At 43.6% G+C, this 20,317-nt stretch overlaps 1 protein-coding gene and 1 long non-coding RNA gene across 2 annotated transcripts in view; one reads left to right on the top strand and one right to left on the bottom strand.

Moving 5' to 3' along the window:
• LOC112080697 (zinc finger protein ZFP2-like) overlaps positions 1–20,317 on the bottom strand; it is a 172,323-nt gene that overhangs the window by 20,663 nt on the left and 131,343 nt on the right. The window lies entirely within an intron of this gene.
• LOC139027458 (uncharacterized) overlaps positions 19,201–20,317 on the top strand; it is a 3,703-nt gene continuing 2,586 nt past the window's right edge. The window contains exon 1 of the long non-coding RNA XR_011479548.1: positions 19,201–19,274. This is a non-coding gene — a long non-coding RNA (uncharacterized lncRNA). The remainder of the gene's footprint in view (positions 19,275–20,317) is intronic.

Here is a 20,317-nt window from a genome sequence, read left to right as displayed (position 1 = left end):
CACTTGCGACCCTCCACCTCTCATCTCTTTGGCACGGTAGACATCAGTCCTTTGAACATAATTTCCGTTAACGTGGCATTCCATGTTGTAAGGTGCATCATTGTTCATTGAAGGCATCAAAGTTAACATTCCAAATAACTTGAATTTAAAGGCTGAGTCTCACATGAGTCGCCTTCCCTTGTTGAATAGCCGGACAATGGCAACATAAACAAATACATTTTGGGTCTAAATAAGGCTACAATTGATAATTGATTACCTGTTTTAAATAAAGTCCATATGATCTGCATTAATAGTGGAAATGAATGCGTGTTGTTGCACAATCTGTCTCAACATTTGTTTATTGTGGTTATTTTGTGTCATAAATCTCTCTTTCCTGGAGCATAGCTGTAGCGGACCCGCAATAGACAGCCTGTTGGTGTTATTGTTAGGGCTAGGTTACGGTTGTAGTTGTACTTACCCGTACCCCAGTGTTCGCGTGGTGTCCGTAGGACTGTCTCATCGAACCTCTATCTGGCGCAATGCACGGTATGGCTGAATGAATGTCTGATGCGGGTCAGTCCTTTGGCGGTTGGCCGGAGTGGCGTGGAGGGGGATAGGAAGCAGTTGGGGAATTAAGACCAGGTCTTAGCCTTGCTTCTCTCTCTAAATGCTTCCGAACACACCGACTGGCGTCATTGCATCACTGCTGGCATAAACTTTTGCGCAGTAGGCAACTATACTTGTATGCAGGTACCTGTTTGCAAATGGTCGCATGCGGTTGGAACATGAGGAAGAATAATTTGTTCGCAGTATCATTTCAAACCAGTATCTTTGGACACAACTGCTGACAGCTACAGGGACATAAAACAAAAATTGCGTGAGACAAGGTCACGATAGTCAGAGGATGCCAGGTCGCATTGTAGTAGTGAGCCTTGTGGCTTAGATGGTGGCTAGGTGTAGCGGTTAGCTAGCTGACCCTAAGCTTGGCTGAACCTAGCCAAATGAGAGTGGTCGTGGTGCTATTGTTGAAAGAGCCTACTCTGCCTATCTTTACTATTATTTAATTTCATTTCGCTCCGATTATTTATTGGGGGGGGGTTATATATAGGCTCTCACAAAAATTAAATTGAGGAATGTCATCGATAATAATATAACTATGCAAAATAAATGTATAAAAATGTAAAGAAAATTAATGCAAATCAAAACTGTTTTATGATAATAATCACAAAATTTTTATGAATGTGTGTGCAAAAAAACATCTACGTTCCTAATTTATGTACTTTCCTGATCCAGCAATCCACATCATCAATTTGATGCATACGTTCCGGTTAATCGAACGTAATAGCACACAACAGACGACAAGCAACTGCCTCATGCACGAAAGATATCTACAGAGACGGCATCGAGCCGCGATTATTGGAAATGAATGTAACCTTTCTGGTGTCGAATCGCAAATGGCAGTCCGGTGACATTCGCGTTTCGTTCTGGCCTCTCCTATCTAGTCTGGCCTTCACACGAGCAAGAACAGAGAAGATGATAATTACATATCTATATATCTATAGACGTGGGCACTAATACACAGACAAAAATACAGACTGAGTAAAAGATAGGGTTAATAATAAACCGTAATATCGTAAACTCATTCCTCTGTCTGGACAATTGTTCTTTATGAATCTAGTCAGGTCATTCATTGGTGTCAGAAGTAAAACGGTTGGATAAAATTTTAGCCAGCTTCTCTAGCTGACTTCTGTGGCTAGCTACCGTAGGTGAGAACGGGGTTGAAAAATAGGAGAGAGAAACACCAGAGAGCATAGCGAGATGAGAGAGATATAAGGCAAAAGAGAGGATAAAGCATGGACGATGGCTTGCTGAAGCGGGCATGAGTGCTTCGTCGACTGTGCTTCGCGCGATATATGAGTGGACAGAACAGAGGAAGAAGAACGTCGACATGCGGCGGGACGAGGAAATCGGGGCTCAGGATGTAGAACAAACATGGCGGCGGCCCGGATTCGGCTGCGTCGATCTGTATCTTAAGACTCCGAGTATTCAGGTAAGGCGATTGGGAGTTTTCATGCCGTCTCTTGAACTGTATAGCCTCATTCTTACGGTGCCGCGTCGAATGCACAGATAGGGCACTGCGATTGGCTTTATGCCTCACGGATGATGCCTGCGCCTGTTTGATATTGAATTCGCCCGAGGACAAGACGTGACTATGGTGCTTTAGTGGGCAGCACTGAGGAGCGCGCAATGGACAGTCGATTACAGCCCGGGCTACTGCGCTCGAACTGAGTCAAGACGCAGGCAGCCTGGAGCAGCCTCTACGGGTGCTAGCTAATGACATTGAGGCCTCTCTCGGCGTATGCTCACATGCCCTCCGTGCAGAGCGAGCTAGCATGGGCCGTTCCATACAGACGCTCTCTCCTACGGAGCTGCGCTACAGACCCAGCTGGCTCATCCTGAGTCCATTGGCAGATACCTTGAAGAGGGAGCTGGTGGGGGTAAGGAGACGACCCCTCTGTGCGAGCTGTGGGGCAGGCACCCGGAGCTGGAAAACCTGCATGGGGTGGCCTGAAATACAGACCACTCATTCAGTGCTTGTCGCTACAAGGCGCACGAACCACGACCCCTGCTCCCAGCGGTTGCTGAGGTTGAGCCAGCCAGGCTCTGCGCCGGGCTGCCCCATATCACCGAGCTCAGGGAAAACAGCTTTGGGGTCCGCATAGACCGGTAGTGCGGACTGTTTTCCTATTCCAACCACCATTCTTCTTCAGGAGGAGCCCACCGCAACAGACGGGTTGCCAAAAGTCTCCCTTCAGAGCAGACGCAGCGGCCGCGGCACTGTGTGTTTTTATTTTATTTTTTTTAACCTTTATTTAACCAGGTAGGCTGAGACACGTTCTATCTTGAGACCTGCCAAGATAAAGCAAAGCAGATTCGACACATACAACACCATAGTTACACATGGAGTAAGACACACATATAGTCACTAACGGAAAAAAATAAGTCTATACAATGAGAGCAAGTGAGGTGAGATAAGGGAGGTGAAGGGCAAACAAAATATATGTATAAATAAATAAACTATAAAAGGCCATGGAGGCGAAGTGAATACAACACGCAATGTAAAATAAAAACTAAAAAAACACTGGGAATGGTTGGTTTGCAGTGAAAGGAAATGCAAAGTAGAGACAAGATGAATGGGGTCAAAGGAGCAAAATAAATAATAACATAAATACAGTAGGTAAAGAGGTAGTGTTTGGGCTAAATTGTCGATGGTTATGTACAGGTGCAGTAATCTAATGAGCTGCTCTGACAGCTGGTGCTCAAGCTAGTGAGGGAGATAAGTTGTTCCAGTTTCAGAGATTTTTGTAGTTCGTTCCAGTCCATTGCAAGCAGAGAATGGAAGGAGAGGCGTCCAAAGGAAGAATTGGTTTTGGGGTGACTAGATGAGATATACCCTGCTGGAGCGCGTGCTCACAGGTAGGTGCTGCTATGGTGACCAGCGACATGAGATAAGGGGGACTTACCTAGCGGGTCCTTGTAGTGAACCTGGAACCAGATGGTTTGGCGACGAGTATGAAGCGAGGGCCCAGCCAACGAGAGTGTACAGGTCGCAGTGTGGGTAGTATCATGGGGCTTTGGTGACAACGGATGGCACTGTGATAGGAACTGCATCCATTTTATTGAGTAGGGTTTGGAGGCTATTTTGTAAGATGCATCACCGAAGTCGAGCTGGTAGGATGGTCAGTTTTAAACAAGGTATGTTTTGGCAGCATGAGTAAAGGATGCTTTGGTTGCGGAATAGGAAGTCAATTCTTAGATTTGACTTTGGATGGAGATGTTTGATGTGAGTCTGGAAGGAGAGTTTCCAGTCTAACCAGACCACCTAGGTATTTGTAGTTGTCCACATATTCTAAGTCAGAGCCGTCCAAAGTCTTGATGTTGACAGGCCGGGCAGGAGGCAGGCAGCGATCGGCTTTGAAGGAGCAATGCATGTTTAGTTTTACTTGTATTTAAGACAGTTGGAGGCCACGGAAGGAGAGTTGTATGGATTGAAGCTCGCCTGAGGTTGTTAACACAGTGTCAAAAGAAGGCCAGGAAGATACAGAATAGTGTCGTCTGCGTAGAGGTGGATCAGAGAATTCACCAGCAGCTAAGAGCGACATCATTGATGTATACCAAGAGAAGAGAGTCGGTCCCAAGAATTGAACCCTGTGGCACCCCCCAAGAGACTGCCAGCGGCCCGGACAACAGACCCCGATTGACACACTGACTCGATAGAGAAGTAGTTGGTGAACCGCGGAGCAATCATTAGAGAACCAAGGCTGTCGATCCTGCCCGATGAGGATGTGGGATGACAGAGTCAAAAGCCTTGGCGCAGGTCAATGAATACGGCGCAACATGTATGTTTCCTATCGAATGGCGGTTACGATATCGTTTTAATGACCTTGAGCGTGGCTGAGGTGCACCCATGACAGCTCTGAACCAGATTGCATAGCGGAGAGGTGTGGTGGGATTCGAAATGGTCGGTATCTGTTTGTTGACTTGGCTTTCGAAGACCTTAGCAAGGCAGGGTAGGATAGATATAGGTCTGTAGCAGTTTGGGTCAAGAGTGTCCCCCCCTTTGAAGAGGGGAAAACCGCAGCTGCTTTCCCAAACTTTGGCATCTCAAGACGACACGAAAGAGAGGTTGAAAGGAGGCTAGTAATAGGGTGGCAACAACTTTTCAGCAGAATAGTTTAGAAAAGAAAGGTCCAGATTACTAGCCCGGCCGATTGTAAGGGTCCAGATTTTGCAGCTCATTTAGCACATCAGCTAACTGTATTTGGGAGAAAGAGAAATGGGGAAGGCTTGGGCGAGTAAGCAGAGGGAGGGCAGTGCTGTTGTGCCGGGGTAGGGGTAGCCAGGTGGAAAGCATGGCCAGCCGTAGAAAAATGCTATTGAAATTCTCAATTATAGTGGGACTTTTGTCGGTGGTGACAGTGTTTCCTATCTTCAGAGCGGTGGAAGCTGGGAGGAGGTGTTCTTATTCTCCACTGGACTTTACGGTGTCCAGAACTTTTTTGAATTTGTGTTCAGGAAGCAAATTTCTGCTTGAAAAAGCAGCGCCTTGGCTTTTCTAACGCCTTGTATAATGGTTTCTGGCTTCCCTGAAAAGTTTGCCATATCACGGGGAGCTGTCATGCTAATGCAGAACGCCATAGATGTTTTCTGCTTGGTTAAGGGCAGTCCAGGTCGGAAGAGAACAAGGGCTAATCTGTTCTGGTTTCAACTTTCTTGAATGGGCAATGCTATTCAAGATGGTGAGGAAGCCATTTAAAAAAAATGACCAGGCATCCTCTACTGAGGGATAGAATCAATATCCTTCAGGATCCCCCGGCAGGTTATTAGAAAAGGCCTGCTCGCTGCAGTTTTCAGGGAGCGTTTGACAGGATGAGTGGAGGTCGTTTGACCGCTGACCCTACGTGGATGCAGGCAATGTGGCAGTGATGCTGAATCTTGTTGAAAACAGCAAGAGGTGTATTTGGATGGGCAAGTTTGTTAGGTCATGATATCTATATGAGGTACCCGTGTTTAACGGAATGGGTGGTACCTGGTAAGGTCATTGATAATTTGTGTGAGATTGAGGCATCAAGCTTAGATTGTAGGGTGGGCTGGGTTTGAGCATGTTCAAATTTAGTCGCCTGCAGCACGAAGTCTGAAGATTAGATATGGGGGCAATCAGTTCAACATATAGTGTCAGGAGCACCGCTGGGGCAGAGGGTGGTCTATAGCAGGCGGCAACGGTGAGAGCTTTGTTTTAGAGAGGTGCGATTTTAAAAGTAGAAAAGTTCAAATTGTTTGGGAACAGAACCTGGATAGTAAAAACAGAAACTCTGCAGGCAGTCTTGCACAGTAGAATTGCAACACCGCCCCTTGGCCCGTTCTATCTTGTCTGAAATATTTGTAGATTGGGGATGAAAAATTGAATTTTTTGTGGTCTTTCCCTAAGCCCCAGGATTCAGACACGGCTAAAACATCCGGGTTTGGCAGAGTGTGCTAAAGCAGTGAAACAAAACAAACTTAGCGGAGGAGGTCTTCTAATTGTTAACATGCCATGAAGCCTAAGGCCTTATTACGGGTTACAGAATCATCAAAAGAGCGCCTGGGGAATAGGTGTGTTGATATAACGGTAATAATGTCAAAATTACACTTTTAACAACCATCGGAATTGTTTAAAAAAAAAATATGCCTGAGTGGTGCAGCGGTCTAAGGTACTGCATCGAAGTGCTAGAGGCGTCACTACAGATCCCGGGCTGTACCACAACCTGCTGTTGTGGGCGGCACACAATTGGCCAAGCGTCGTCCGGGTTAGGGGAGGGTTTGGCCGGGGGGGGKTTTACTACTCTAGCGACTCCTTGTGGCGCCTGCAGGCTGACCTCGGTCGTCAGGTGAACAGTGTTTCCTCCGACATATTGGTGCAHCTGGCTTCCGGGTTAAGCGGGCAGGTGTTAAGAAGCGCGGTTCGGTCATGTTTCAGAGGACGCATGACTCGACCTTCGCCGCCTGAGCCCGTTGGGGAGTTGCAGCGATGAGACAATATTTTATTTAAAAAATGTATTTAACCTTTATTTATACWGTTTTTTTCTCATTGAGAACATCTATTTTCCAAGAGAGACCTGATCCAATAGCAGCAGGGGGAACAACGTTTCAGACAAAACAACTTACATACATTAACACAACATTAAACAAAACTATACTATACAAAACTTCGTACAAAAAAAAAAATTACATTAAAAACACGAAAGTCTTGACTAAAAACAGCTGGCCTAAAATCAATTACACTCTTCTATGATATATACATCGATTAAGTGTTTAAACTCCACCAATGAAACTAGATCATCACATTTTTATATCGAATTTGGGGAGAAAAAACGGGGGTAAAATTATTAAAAATGCCGAAATTGGTTGTTCCCCACCATTTGCAACAATGTCACTGCGCACCATCACTATCTTTCCTTCGTGGATCTCCTGCATGTTTACATATCTGGCATTACTCATCTCACATGTATATACTGTATTCTATCCTATTCTACTGTATCTTAGTCTATGTATTACTCATCTCATATGTATATACTGTATTCTATCCTATTCTACTGAATCTTAGTCTATGCTGCTCTGACATCGCTCGTCCAAATATTTATATATTCTTAATTCCATTCCTTTAGATTGTGTGTATTGTTAGATATTACTTGTTAGATATTACTGGACTGTTGGAGCTAGGAACACAAGAATTTCGCTACACCTGCAATAACATCTGCTGAACATGTGTATGTGAGAAATAAAATGTGATTTGATGTATATACAGTTGAAGTCGGAAGTTAACATACACCTCAGCCAAATACAATTAAACTCAGTTTCTCACAATTCCTGACATTTAATCCAAGTAAAAATTCCCTGTCTCAGGTCAGTTAGGATCACCACTTTATTTTAAGAATGTGAAATGTCAGAGTAATAGTAGGGAGAATGATTTATTTCAGCTTTTATTTCTTTCATCACATTTCCAGTGGGCCAGAAGTTTACATACACTCAATTGGTATTTGGTAGCATTGCCTTTAAATTGTTTAACTTGGGTCAAACGTTTCGGGTAGCCTTCCACAAGCTTCCCACAATAAGTTGGGTAAATTTTGGCCCATTCCTCCTGACAGAGCTGGTGTAACTGAGTCAGGTTTGTAGGCCTCCTTGCTCGCACACACTTTTTCAGTTATGCCCACAAATTTTCTATAGGATTGAGGTCAGGGCTTTGTGATGGCCACTCCAATACCTTGACTTTGTTGTTCTTCAAACATTTTTGCACATACTTTTGGAAGTATGCTTGGGGTCATTGTCATTTGGAAGACACATTTGCGACTAAGCTTTAAATTCTGACTGATGTCTTGAGATGTTGCTTCATATATCCACATATTTTTACCATCATGATGCCATCTATTTTGTGAAGTGCCAGTCCCTCCTGCAGCAAAGCACCCCCACAACATGATGCTGCCACCCGCGTCCTTCACGTTGGGATGGTGTTCTTCGACTTGCAAGCCTCCCCCTTTTTCCTCCAAACATAATGATGGTCATTATGGCCAAATAGTTCTATTTTTTGTTCATCAGACCAGAGGGCATTTTCTCCAAAAAAGTATGATCTTTGTTCCATGTGCAGTTGCAAACAGTTGTCTGGCTTTTTATGGAGGTTTTGGAGGCAGTGTCTTCTTCTTTGCTGAGCGGCCTTCAGGTTATGTTCGATATAGGACTTCGTTACATGTGGATATAGATACTTTTGTACCTGTTTTCCAGCATCTTCAAAAGTCCTTTGCTGTTGTTCTGGGATTGATTTGCACTTTTCCACAAAGTGTTCATCTCTAGGAGACAGAACGCGTCTCCTTCCTGAGCGGTATGAAGGCTGCGTGGTCCCGTGGTGTTTATACTTGCGTACTATTCTTTTTACAGTAACATGGTACATTCAGGTGTTTGGAATTGCTCCAAGGATGAATCAGACTTGTGGAGGTCTCAATATTTTTTCTGAGGTCTTGGCTGATTTCTTTTGATTTTCCCAGATGTCAGGCAAAGAGGCACTGAGTTTGAAGGTAGGCCTTGAAATACATCCACGGTACACTCCAATTGACTCAAATTATGTCAATTAGCCTATCAGAAGCTTCTAAAGCCATGACATCCTTTTCTGGAATTTTCCAAGCGGTTTAAAGGCACAGTCAACTTAGTGGTAGGTAAACCTCTGACCCACTGGAATTGTGAAATAATCTGTCTGTAAACAATTGTTGGAAAAATGATTGCCAAAAGTAGATGTCCTAACAAGAAATTTGTGGAGTGTTTGAAAAACGAGTTTTAATGACTCAACTAAGTGTATGTAACTCCCGACTTCAACTGTAGGTCTGGTTTTGAGGTCATTCTACACTCTGTGTTCTACTACCAGGTCTGGTGTTGGAGGTCATTCCACACTCTGTGTTCTACTACCAGGTCTGGTGTTGGAGGTCATTCTACACTCTTGTTTCTACTACCCAGGTCTGGTGTTGGAGATCATTCCACACTTCTGTTTACTACCCAGGACTGTGTGTTGGAGTATATTCCACACTCTGTGTTTTACTACCCAGTTGGTGTTGGAGGTCTTCTACACTCTGTTCTACTACCCAGGTCTGGTGTTGGAGATCATTTCAATCAATCAATCAATCAATTTTATTTTAATATAGCCTTCGTACATCAGCTAATATCTCAAGTGCTGTACAGACACCCAGCCTAAAACCCCAAACAGCTAGTAATGCAGGTGTAGAAGCACGGTGGCTAGGAAAAACTCCCTAGAAAGGCCAAAACCTAGGAGAGAAACCTAGAGAGGAACCAGGCTATGAGGGGTGGCCAGTCCTCTTCTGGCTGTGCCGGTGGAGATTAAAACAGAACTATGCCAAGATGTTCAAAAATGTTATAAGATGACAAGCATGGTCAAATAATAATCATGAATAATTTTCAGTTGGCTTTTCCATAGCCGATCATACAAGATGTTGAAAAACAACAGGTCTGGGACAGGTGGCGGTTCCATAACCGCAGGCAGAACAGCTGAAACTGGAATAGCAGCAAGGCACAGGCGGACTGGGGACAGCAAGGAGTCACCACGGGCGGCAGTCCCGACCACATGGTCCTAGGGCCCAGGTCCTCCGAGAGAAAGAAAGAGAGAAGGAGAAAATTAAGAGAGGCCAAGATTTCAAAATTTCCATAAATGACAAGCATGGTCAAAATAATAATCAGGAATAAAATCTCAGTTGGTTTTCATAGCCGATCATTAAGAGTTGAAAACAGCAGGTCTGGGACAGGTAGGGGTTCCATAACCGCAGGCAGAACAGTTGAAACTGGAATAGCAGCAAGGCCAGGCGGACTGGGGACAGCAGGAGTCACCACGGCCGGTAGTCCCGACGTATGGTCCTAGGGCTCAGGTCCTCCGAGAGAAAGAAAGAGAGAAGGAGAAAATTAGAGAGAGCAAAGATTTTTCAAAATGTATCGCATGGTCAATAATAATCAGGAATAATCTCAGTTGGCTTTTCATAGCCGATCATTAAGAGTTGAAAACAGCAGGTCTGGGACAAGGTAGGGGTTCCGTAACCACAGCAGAACAGTTGAAACTGGAATAGCAGCAAGGCCAGGCGGACTGGGGACAGCAAGGTGTCATCATGCCCGGTAGTCCTGACGTATGGTCCTAGGGCTCAGGTTCTCAGAGAGAAAGAGAGAACGAGAGAATTAGAGAGAGCATACTTAAATTCACACAGGACACTGGATAAGACAGGAGAAGTACTCCAGGTAACCAACTGACCCTAGCCCCGACACAAACTCCTGCAGCATAAATACTGGAGGCTGGACAGGAGCGGTCAGGAGACACTGTGCCCCATCCGAAGAAACCCCCGGACAGGGCCAAATAGGAAGGATATAACCCACCCACTTTGCCAAAGCACAGCCCCCGCACCACTAGAGGGAAATCCTCAACAACCAACTTACAATCCTGAGACAAGGCCGAGTATAGCCACAAAGGTCTCCACCACAGCACAAACCAAGGGGGGCGCCACCAGACAGGAAGATCACGTCAGTAACTCAACCCACTCAAGTGACCCCCTCCTAGGGACGGCATGAAAAGACCAGCAAGCCAGTGATCAGCCCCTGTAACAGGGTTAGAGGCAGAGAATCCCAGTGGAAGAGGGAACCGGCCTGCAGAGACAGCAAGGGCGGTTCGTTGCTCCAGAGCCTTTCCGTTCACCTTCACACTCCTGGGCTGACTACACTCAATCATATGACCTACTGAAGAGATAAGTCTTCAGTAAAGACTTAAAGGTTGAGACCGAGTCTGCGTCTCTCACATGGGTAGGCAGACTGTTCATAAAAATGGAGATCTATAGGAGAAAGCCCTGCCTTCCGCTGTTTCTTAGAAATTCTAGGGACAATTAGGAGGCCTGCGTCTTGTGACGTAGCGTACGTATTGGTATACGGCAGGACCAACTCGGAAAGATAGGTAGGAGCAAGCCCATGTAACGCTTTATAGGTTAACAGTAAAACCTTGAAATCAGCCCTTTGCCTTAACAGGAAGCCAGTGTAGGGAAGCTAGCACTGGAGTAATATGATCAATTTCTGGTTCTAGTCAGGATTCTAGCAGCCGTATTTAGCACTAACTGAAGTTTATTTAGTGCTTTATCCGGGTAGCCGGAAAGTAGAAGCATTGCAGTAGTCTAACCTAGAAGTAAAAATGCATGGATTAATTTTTCTGCATATTTTTGGACAGAAAATTTCTGATTTTTGCAATGTTACGTAGATGGAAAAAAGTGTCCTTGAAACAGTCTTGATATGTTCGTCAAAAGAGAGATCAGGGTCAAGAGTAACGCCGAGGTCCTTCACAGTTTTATTTGAGACGACTTTACAACCTCAAGATGAATTGTCAGATTTAACAGAAGATCTCTTTGTTTCTTGGGACCTAGAACAAGCATCTCTGTTTTGTCCGAGTTAAAGGAAAGTTTTCAGCCATCCACTTCCTTATGTCTGAAACACAGGCTTCTAGCGAGGGCAATTTTGGGGCTTCACCCATGTTTCATTGAAATGTACAGCTGTGTGTCATCCGCATAGCAGTGAAAGTTAACATTATGTTTTCGAATAACATCCCCAAGAGGTAAAATATATAGTGAAAACAATAGTGGTCCTAAAACGGAACCTTGAGGAACACCGAAATGTCAGTTGATTTGTCAGAGGACAGACCATTCACAGAGACACAACTGATATCTTTCCGACAGGTAAGATCTAAACCAGGCCAGAATTGTCCGTGTAGACCAATTTGGGTTTCCAGTCTCTCCAAAAGAATGTGGTGATCGATGGTGTCAAAGGCAGCACTAAGGTCTAGTAGCACAGGACAGATGCAGAGCCTCGGTCTGACGCCATTAAAAGGTCATTTCCCTTCACAAGTGCAGTCTCAGTGCTATGATGGGGTCTAAAACCAGACTGAAGCATTTCGTATACATTATTTGTCTTCAGAAAGCAGTGAGTGCTGCGCAACAGCTTTTTCTAAAATTTTGAGAGGAATGGAAGATTCGATATAGGCCGATAGTTTTTTATATTTTCCGGGTCAAGGTTTGGCTTTTTCAAGAGAGGGCTTTATCACTGCCACTTTTAGTGAGTTTGTGTACACATCCGGTGGATAGAGAGCTGGTTTATTATGTTAACATAGAGGGCCAAGCACAGGAAGCAGCTCCTTCAGCAGTTTAGTAGGAATAGGATCCAGTATGCAGCTTGAAGGTTTAGAGGCCATGATTATTTTCATCATTGTGTCAAGAGATTAGTACTAAAACACTTAAGTGTCTCTCTCCGATCCCAGGCCCTCGCAGAGCTGTGCAGATCCAGGACAGCTAACCCTGAGGAATACGCAGATTCAAAGAGGAGTCCGTAATTTGCTTTCTAATGGTCATGATCTTTCCTCAAGAAGTTCATGAATTTATTACGCTGAAGTGAAAGCCATCCTCTCTATATTTTTAGTTAGTTTCGCAACAGTATCAAAAAGAAATTTGGATTGTTCTTATTTTCCTCGATTAAAAATAGGGATGATCGAGCAGCAGTGAGGGTCTTCGGTACTGCACGTACTGTCTTTCAACGCTAGTCGGAAGACTTCCAGTTTGGTGTGGCGCTATTCCGTTCAATTTCTGGAAGCTTGCTTCAAAGCTCGGGTATTTTCTCTGTATACCAGGGAGCTTGTTTCTTATGACAATGTTTTTCGTTTTAGGGGTGCAACTGCATCTAGGGTATTGCGCAAGGTTAAATTGAGTTCTTCAGTTAGGTGGTTAACTGATTTTGTCCTCTGACGTCCTTGGGTAGGCAGAAGGAGTTGGAAGGCATCAAGGAATTTTTGTGTTGTCTGAGAATTTATCGACGACTTTTGATGTCCTTGGTTGGGGTCTGAGCAGATTATTTGTTGCATTGCAAACGTAATAAAATGTGGTCCGATAGTCCAGGATATGTGGAAAAAAATTAAGATCTACACATTTATTCCATGGGACAAAACTAGGTCCAGAGTATGACTGTGGCAGTGAGTAGGTCCAGAGACATGTTGGACAAACCCACTGAGTCGATAATGGCTCCGAAAGACTTTTGGAGTGGGTCTGTTGGACTTCTCCATGTGAATATTAAAATCACCAAAAATTAGAATATGATCTGCTATGACTACAAGGTCTGATAGGAATTCAGGAATCTCAGGAGGAACGCTGTATAGGCCCAGGAGGCCTGTAAGCAGTAGCTATAAAAGTGATTGAGTAGGCTGCATAGATTTCATGATAGAAGCTCAAAAAGACGAAAACGCCATTTTTTTTTTTTGTAAATTGAAATTTGCTATCGTAAATGTTAGCAACACCTCCGCCTTTGCGGGATGCACGGGGGATATGGTCACTAGTGTAACAGGAGGTGAGGCTCATTTAACACAGTAAATTCATCAGGCTTAAGCCATGTTTCAGTCAGGCCATCACATCAAGATTTTATAGTATTAGTTCATTGACTATGACTGCCTTTGAAGTGAGGGATCTAACATTAAGTAACCCTATTTTGAGATGTGAGGTATCACATCTCTTTCAATGATGGCAGGAATGAGGAGGTCTTATATAATAAGATTGCTAAGGCGAACACCGCCATGTTTAGTTTTTGCCCAACCTAGGTCGAGGCACAGACACAGTCTCAATGGGTATGGCTGAGTGACTACACTGACTGTGCTATTGGCAGACTCCAGATAGCTGGCAGGTTGCTAACAGCCTGCTGCCTGGCCTGCACCCTATTTCATTGTGGCTAGAGGAGTTAGAGCCCTATTATGTTGTAGATAAGATGAGAGCACCCCTCCAGCTAGGATGGAGTCCGTCACTCCTCAGCAGGTCAGGCTTGGTCCTGTTTGTGGGTGGTCCCAGAAAGAGGGCCAATTATCTACAAATTAATTCTTTTGGGAGGGCAGAAAACAGTTTTTCAACCAGCGATTGAGTCTGAGACTGCTGTAGAAGGTCTCAACTCCCCCTAACTGGGGGGGGCCAGAGACAATTACTCGATGCCGACACATCTTTCTAGCTGATTTACACGCTGAAGCTATGTTGCACTTGGGTGACCTCTGACTGTTTCATCCTAACATCGTGGTGCCGACGTGGATAACAATATCTCTATACTCTCTACACTCGCCAAGATTTAGCTTTAGCCAGCACCATCTTTAGATTAGCCTTAACATCGGAGCCTGCCCCCTGGTAAACAGTGTATGATCGCTGGGTGATTCGCTTTAAGTCTAATACTGCGGGTAATGGAGTCGCCAATGACTAGGGTTTTCAATTTGTCAGAGCTAATGGTGGGAGCTTCGGCGTCTCAGACCCGTAACGGAGGAGTAGAGAACAGAGAAGACTCAGACTCAGAACTCCGACTCGCTACATAATGGGGAGAACCGGTTGAAAGTTTCTGTCGGCTGAATGAGCGACACGGTTGAGCATTCCAACAGCATTTCCCTCCAGAAGCCATGAGAAAGTTGTCCGGCTGCGGGGACTGTGCGGGGGGATTTTACTAACGTTACTATCTGTACTTACTGGTGCACAGACGCTGTTTCTTCCTTTCCTACACTGAAATTACCCTTGCCTAACGATTGCGTCTGAAGCTGGGCTTGTAGCACAGCTATTCTCGCCGTAAGGCGATCGTTCTCCTGTATATTATGAGTACAGCGACTGCAATTAGAAGACATCATGTTAATGTTACTACTTAGCTTCGGCTGTTGAAGGTGTTGACGAACCATGTCCAGATAAAGCGTCCGGAGTGAAAAAGTTGAATGAGGGAAAAAGTTGCGATGGAAAAAAACTAAAAATATAAACGGTAATTAAAACAAAAACAAAACAAAAAAACGTAAAGTTGAGCTAGGCAAAGTAAAGTTGCAGCAAACCGCACAGCAACAAAACGCACAGCAACACGTCTGCAGATTCAACAGGAAGTGAGCAATATTTCACACTCTGTGTTCTACTACCCAGGTTGGTGTTGGAGGTATTCCACACGCTGTGTTCTACTACCCAGGTCTGGTGTTGGAGTCATTCCACACTCGTGTTCTACTACCCAGGTCGGTGTTGGAGGTCATTCCATGCTCTGTGTTCTACTACCAGGACTGGTGTTGGAGTATATTCCACACTCTGTGTTCTACTACCCAGGTCTGGTGTTGGAGGTCATTCTACACTCTGTTCTACTACCCAGGTCTGGTGTTGGAGATCATTCACACCTCTGTGTTCTACTACCAGGTCTGGTGTTGGAGATCATTCCGCTCTTGGTTCTACTACCCAGGTCTGTTGTGAGATCATTCCACACTCTGTGTTTCTACTACCCAGGTCTGGTGTTGGAGATCATTCCACACCTGTGTTCTACTACCCAGGTCTGGTGTTGGAGGTCATTCCACACTCTGTGTTCTACTACCCAGGTCTGGTGTTGGAGGTCATTCTACACTCTGTGTTCTACTACCAGGTCTGTGTGGAGGTATCTACACTCTGTGTTCTACTACCCAGGACTGGTGTTGGAGTATATTCCACACTCTGTGTTCTACTACCCAGGTCTGGTGTTGGAGATCATTCACCCTGTGTTCTACTACCCAGGTCTGGTGTTGGAGGTCATTCCACATCTGTGTTCTACTACCCAGGTCTGGTGTTGGAGGTCATTCTACACTCTGTGTTCTACTACCCAGGTCTGGTGTTGGAGGTCATTCTACACTCTATGGATCTCCTGCATGTATTTTCTGATGTTTAATCAGACCACTTGAATGAGAGTATCTCATGTCACACTGATTACAGCTATAAGATTTCTCTCCTGTGTGTACTCGCTGGTGWACTACGAGCTGGCTTGATGTAGTAAAACTATCCGCACATATATCACAGCTATAAGGCTTCTCTCCTGTGCCTGTGTGTGTTCTCCTGTGTTCTTTAAAGGTGTTCTCTCCGAGAAAAGCTTTTCCCACATTGCTTACAGCTATATGGCTGCTCTCCTGTGTATGTTCTCTGGTTCTCTTTAAGGCTTTTTCCCTGAGAAAAGTGTTTCCCACATTGCTCACAGCTATATGACTGCTCTCCTGTGTGTGTTCTCTTGTGTGTTTTCAGATTACTTGAATGAGTAAAACTCTTCCCACATTGATTACAGATATAAGATTTCTCTCCTGTGTGTACTCGCTGGTGTTTTTTAAGTTTTTATGAAAATTTGCAAGGTTTCCCACAGTCAGAGGATCAATGAGGTTTCCTTCCTGTGGGTCTCCACTGGTGTTTCTTGAGGTGTTCTGATCTGGAGAGACTTCTCTGCCTCATCAGCATCATGATGTTGTTGAGGCTCCCCAGAGGATCCACGATAGTCCCGTCTCTCTCCCGTATGAACGTCAAAGTCAGACAGTCAATGTAGTGAATGTTTAAATGTTTTTACAAACTTTGACAAATGTCTTCTAAGTCTTGTTTTAGTTTGATTTTGGTCCACCAGCCAGTGTAGCAGGCAGAGGAAAGAATATACCAGCCACTGTAGCAGGCAGATTAAATAATATACCAGCCACTGTAGCAGGCAGATGAAAGAATATACACGCCACCGATTTTTTTTACCAGCCCAAATATCAGTCATGGCAAAAAAATTACACCAAAAATCACAACTACAAGAAAACGAATAAGCAGCTTGGCAATGTTTGTAAAACAAGAAATGTAAGTAAGAAGTAATGCGGTAATGTGCTGAGGAGTATTTCTGTCTGTAATAAAGCCCTTTTGTGGGAAAAACTCATTCCGATTGGCTGGGCCTGGCTCTCCAGTAGGTGGGCCTATGGCAGCGCTCCTGCCCAGTTATGAAATCTATAGATTAGGGTCTAATTTATTTCAATTGACTTCTATTAACTGTAAATCAGTCAAATCTTAGAAATTGTTGCATGTTGCGTTTATATTTTTGTTCAGTATATCTTATACTCTGAACGCGTCTTCCTCTTCTTTAACTGTAATGTCTTTCTCTTCTTTCACTGTAACAGCCTCACCCTCTACTTGTTTTTGTTATTGTTTGAACTGCAAATTGATTGATTGTTGTGTGGCTTTTTTAAAGGGACAGCCTAGGATTTAAACAGAAACAAAATGGCTSCCCCGAGACTTGGTTTGGAAAACAGCTGAGGGATGGGGGCTGAAGAAATYTAACCACTCTCAAATTCATAGAGAAAGCAATTGTATCAACTGTAACCCAAAACCTAGCGACCTCGTTAAGAAGTTCAGACATCTTGGCATAACAGTTATAAGGTGTTAGCTTGACAGTCAGGGCTGTCAAGCCAACAGGGCTACCCCCTGAATTGACTACACTATAAATACAAGGACTGGCCATCCATAAGGTCAAAATMATAGTTTTAAACAAGATTTCAAGGCTATACAGTGCTTGTTTACAAACAGTGGTGTTATACGAGCTTATGTTTTAGTTTCTGGTGGTGTACAGTTGAAAAATTTGAGGCATTTATAAGTTATATTCTTCAAGAATCAATGGTTATATAMTAAATGGGTCTTTCTATAACTGCCAGTGTAGATTTCCTGTGGGGATCAAATTGTTAGAGCTGTTGAAAAGTCATTAGCTGTGTTAGAATACTCATACTAACTGTACTATTTGTGATGTTATTTGAGTACATAGTATGCTTATTGGTCATAGTATGATGTAGTTAGTATGCCAAAAGATCCCGGATGTCGTACTAAATTCACTAAAATATGACGTAAACACGCAGGACTTTAGGGCCCATAATGCAATTCTTCAAGAAATGGGCGTGGCTTCACATTGTTTTCAGATTTGAAGAAAATGGCGGAAAATATTCAGCCGAAGTCCAACGAGAGCCGATACAAATTAATTGCTTTAACAAATGACTAATGTTAAGAAAATGTTGAGCAATGTAATAAAGTAATGACTTTTCAAATAAGTCACCTTACACGTTATTTTGGCTGACAATTTGTTAGCATGTTATTACAGCCGTATGTACCGGTATGTTAACTAGCTACCTACCGTTAGTTGGCTACTTATACATCAAACGTGCCAGTATATTAACTCTAATCTATCTAACTACCCAACGTTAATTGACTTGATTATTCCCGTCATTCTTAGCTTAGCTAAATGGCATAGTCGTTGTGCTTTCTCAATGGACATTCAGATGCTTTCATAAATTCGCTCTGACTATCTACTCCGATTTCGATTTCAGAGCATTCTCGTCTGAGTACCAGAGAGCAGAATAATGCATTACTAGCGCTCAACACCCGTTGAATATGTCCAGGTGTCAGTAAACGTAGGCAAAAAAAGCGTAATTTAAATGTTTTCCAGCAGCACAGTTACAGTCACTCTGGATAACATGAAAACTGCCTAACCAGCTCTGCTAGGGCGAGTAAAATGGTCAGAGTCTCATTTGTGTCTGGAAGTAGCTAGCAAGCTGAGGTCAGAACGGTCAAATCAACCCAACTCCTCGGCTGGAGTGGCCAGTGGCTCCGAGAGCGAAACGGTCTGAATTTACAAACGGACAATCTGACAACGGTCTGAATTTATGAAGCACTCTGGTATTCAAGGTTGAATTTAAAAACACACCCGAAGTCGTAAAATGTCTAACTAGTAATGTGTTATGCTAACTAGCTAGCAAGAGGTTGCATAGCAACAGCATAAACTTCCGGTAGACAGGAGAAGAGCGCTCAAATGAAACGATACGGTTCGGTTACAGTATACTACAATTAACTAATAGTGTGTAGGATATACTCATTAAGTATGTAGTTACAGTATACTACAATTAACTAATAGTATGTAGTATATATTCATTAAGTATGTAGTTACAGTATACTAAAAGTAACTAATAGTATGTAGTATATGCTCATTAAGTATGTAGTTACAGTATGTTAGTATGGGTATTCAAAAACCGCTATTCTCCTTTTTTAATGCCATTACATTAAAGGCAAAACATACCTACATTCAATAACATGTATGAATTGTTTTAAACCTTTGTTTTAAACCCTTCTCAAAGTTGGTGCCTTGCCAGATTTGTATATATTTAAAAAAGATATAACACTACTTGACTTTCCTTGTATTTATGGCAGTGTAGTTCCCTTAAGGGTCAGTCAACTTTGGTACAACATACTATGGGGAGCGTGACTTCGGTTGAAGGATCTAAAATCACACCTGAAAAGGCCAATAAAATCCGCGCCTGGCTGGAAGCTCCGCCTTCCACAGGTGACGATTATTAGGCTCGGATTCATTCCTTCAATTATTCTGCTCTTCACCTCGGTGTGAACAGGAAGGTAGGGTTTTCTCACTTTCTAGGAAGCTTATATTGAAGATATGGCAAATAGGAGTGGCAATGTCGTCCGCTATTTTCCTCAGTAATTTTCCATCTAAGTTGTCAGACTTCGGTGGCCTGAAAGAGAAAATGAGAACCTCACACTCTAGGAGCTCAGATGCAATACTTTAATAACCAACGCTTCCACAGACAAGCTGTCTTCATCAGGGTATAATGACAAACACTGCGGGTAACTGGTTTATATAGTGTCAAAGGACACACAGGTGTCTGTAATCATATCCGAGTGTGGCCTGATATCAGATATAAATAGAATGTGTAAAACCATAAATGGATAGCATACAGTCATAGATACAATTTGGCTACATAGACCTCCAAACATTTACAATGAATAGCAATATTACAATAATGGCTACGTTGAGACCGACGGGAGCAAGGCTCTTTAAATTAAAGATCCAGGCAGCCTCTTGTTTTATAACAATAAATTGTCGAGATCACCCCCTCTCCTAGGGAGGGTGACGTGTTCGATGCCGATATAATGTAGGGACGAAATCAAGGGGTTCGCTTCCAAAAAGTGGGTCGCAACTGGATACGTCATATACGTTTAACCACAAGGACAAGTTATAAGATAAATAACTGCCCTAGTGGTGCACGTGATAACACCTTTGATTTGAATCTGTTTCCCTGTTTGGGGGTGTTTGAAGGATCTACATTTGTAAGTGCCATTGCATTGAGCACAGCCATTACATTTGTAGTTTCCATCCGGGAGAGGTGCAAATAGACGTTGTGCAGGAAGGAGTATTTTGGGGTGGTAAATCAGAGTTTAGTAAGAATGCAAGAATGCTTGGTTTTTGCCAGACTGTCCTTGAAAGAGATAATTTCTTGATTTTTGTACCCCCTCTGTCATTGTTTTTTGCAAATTATTTTGATTCAAGAGTGAGACTCTCCTTTAGAGTCTGTTATTAGGTCTATGTTGTTGTTAGGTGAAGTTATGGGTCCTACAGTAGGTCTATGTTGTTAGGTGAAGTTATGGGTCCTACAGTAGGT

Source organism: Salvelinus sp. IW2-2015, unplaced genomic scaffold (assembly GCF_002910315.2).
Source record: "Salvelinus sp. IW2-2015 unplaced genomic scaffold, ASM291031v2 Un_scaffold16442, whole genome shotgun sequence".
Lineage (NCBI taxonomy): Eukaryota > Metazoa > Chordata > Actinopteri > Salmoniformes > Salmonidae > Salvelinus > Salvelinus sp. IW2-2015.
The sequence above is the reverse complement of the archived record's forward strand: the minus strand, read 5'-3'. Positions and strand labels throughout refer to the sequence as shown.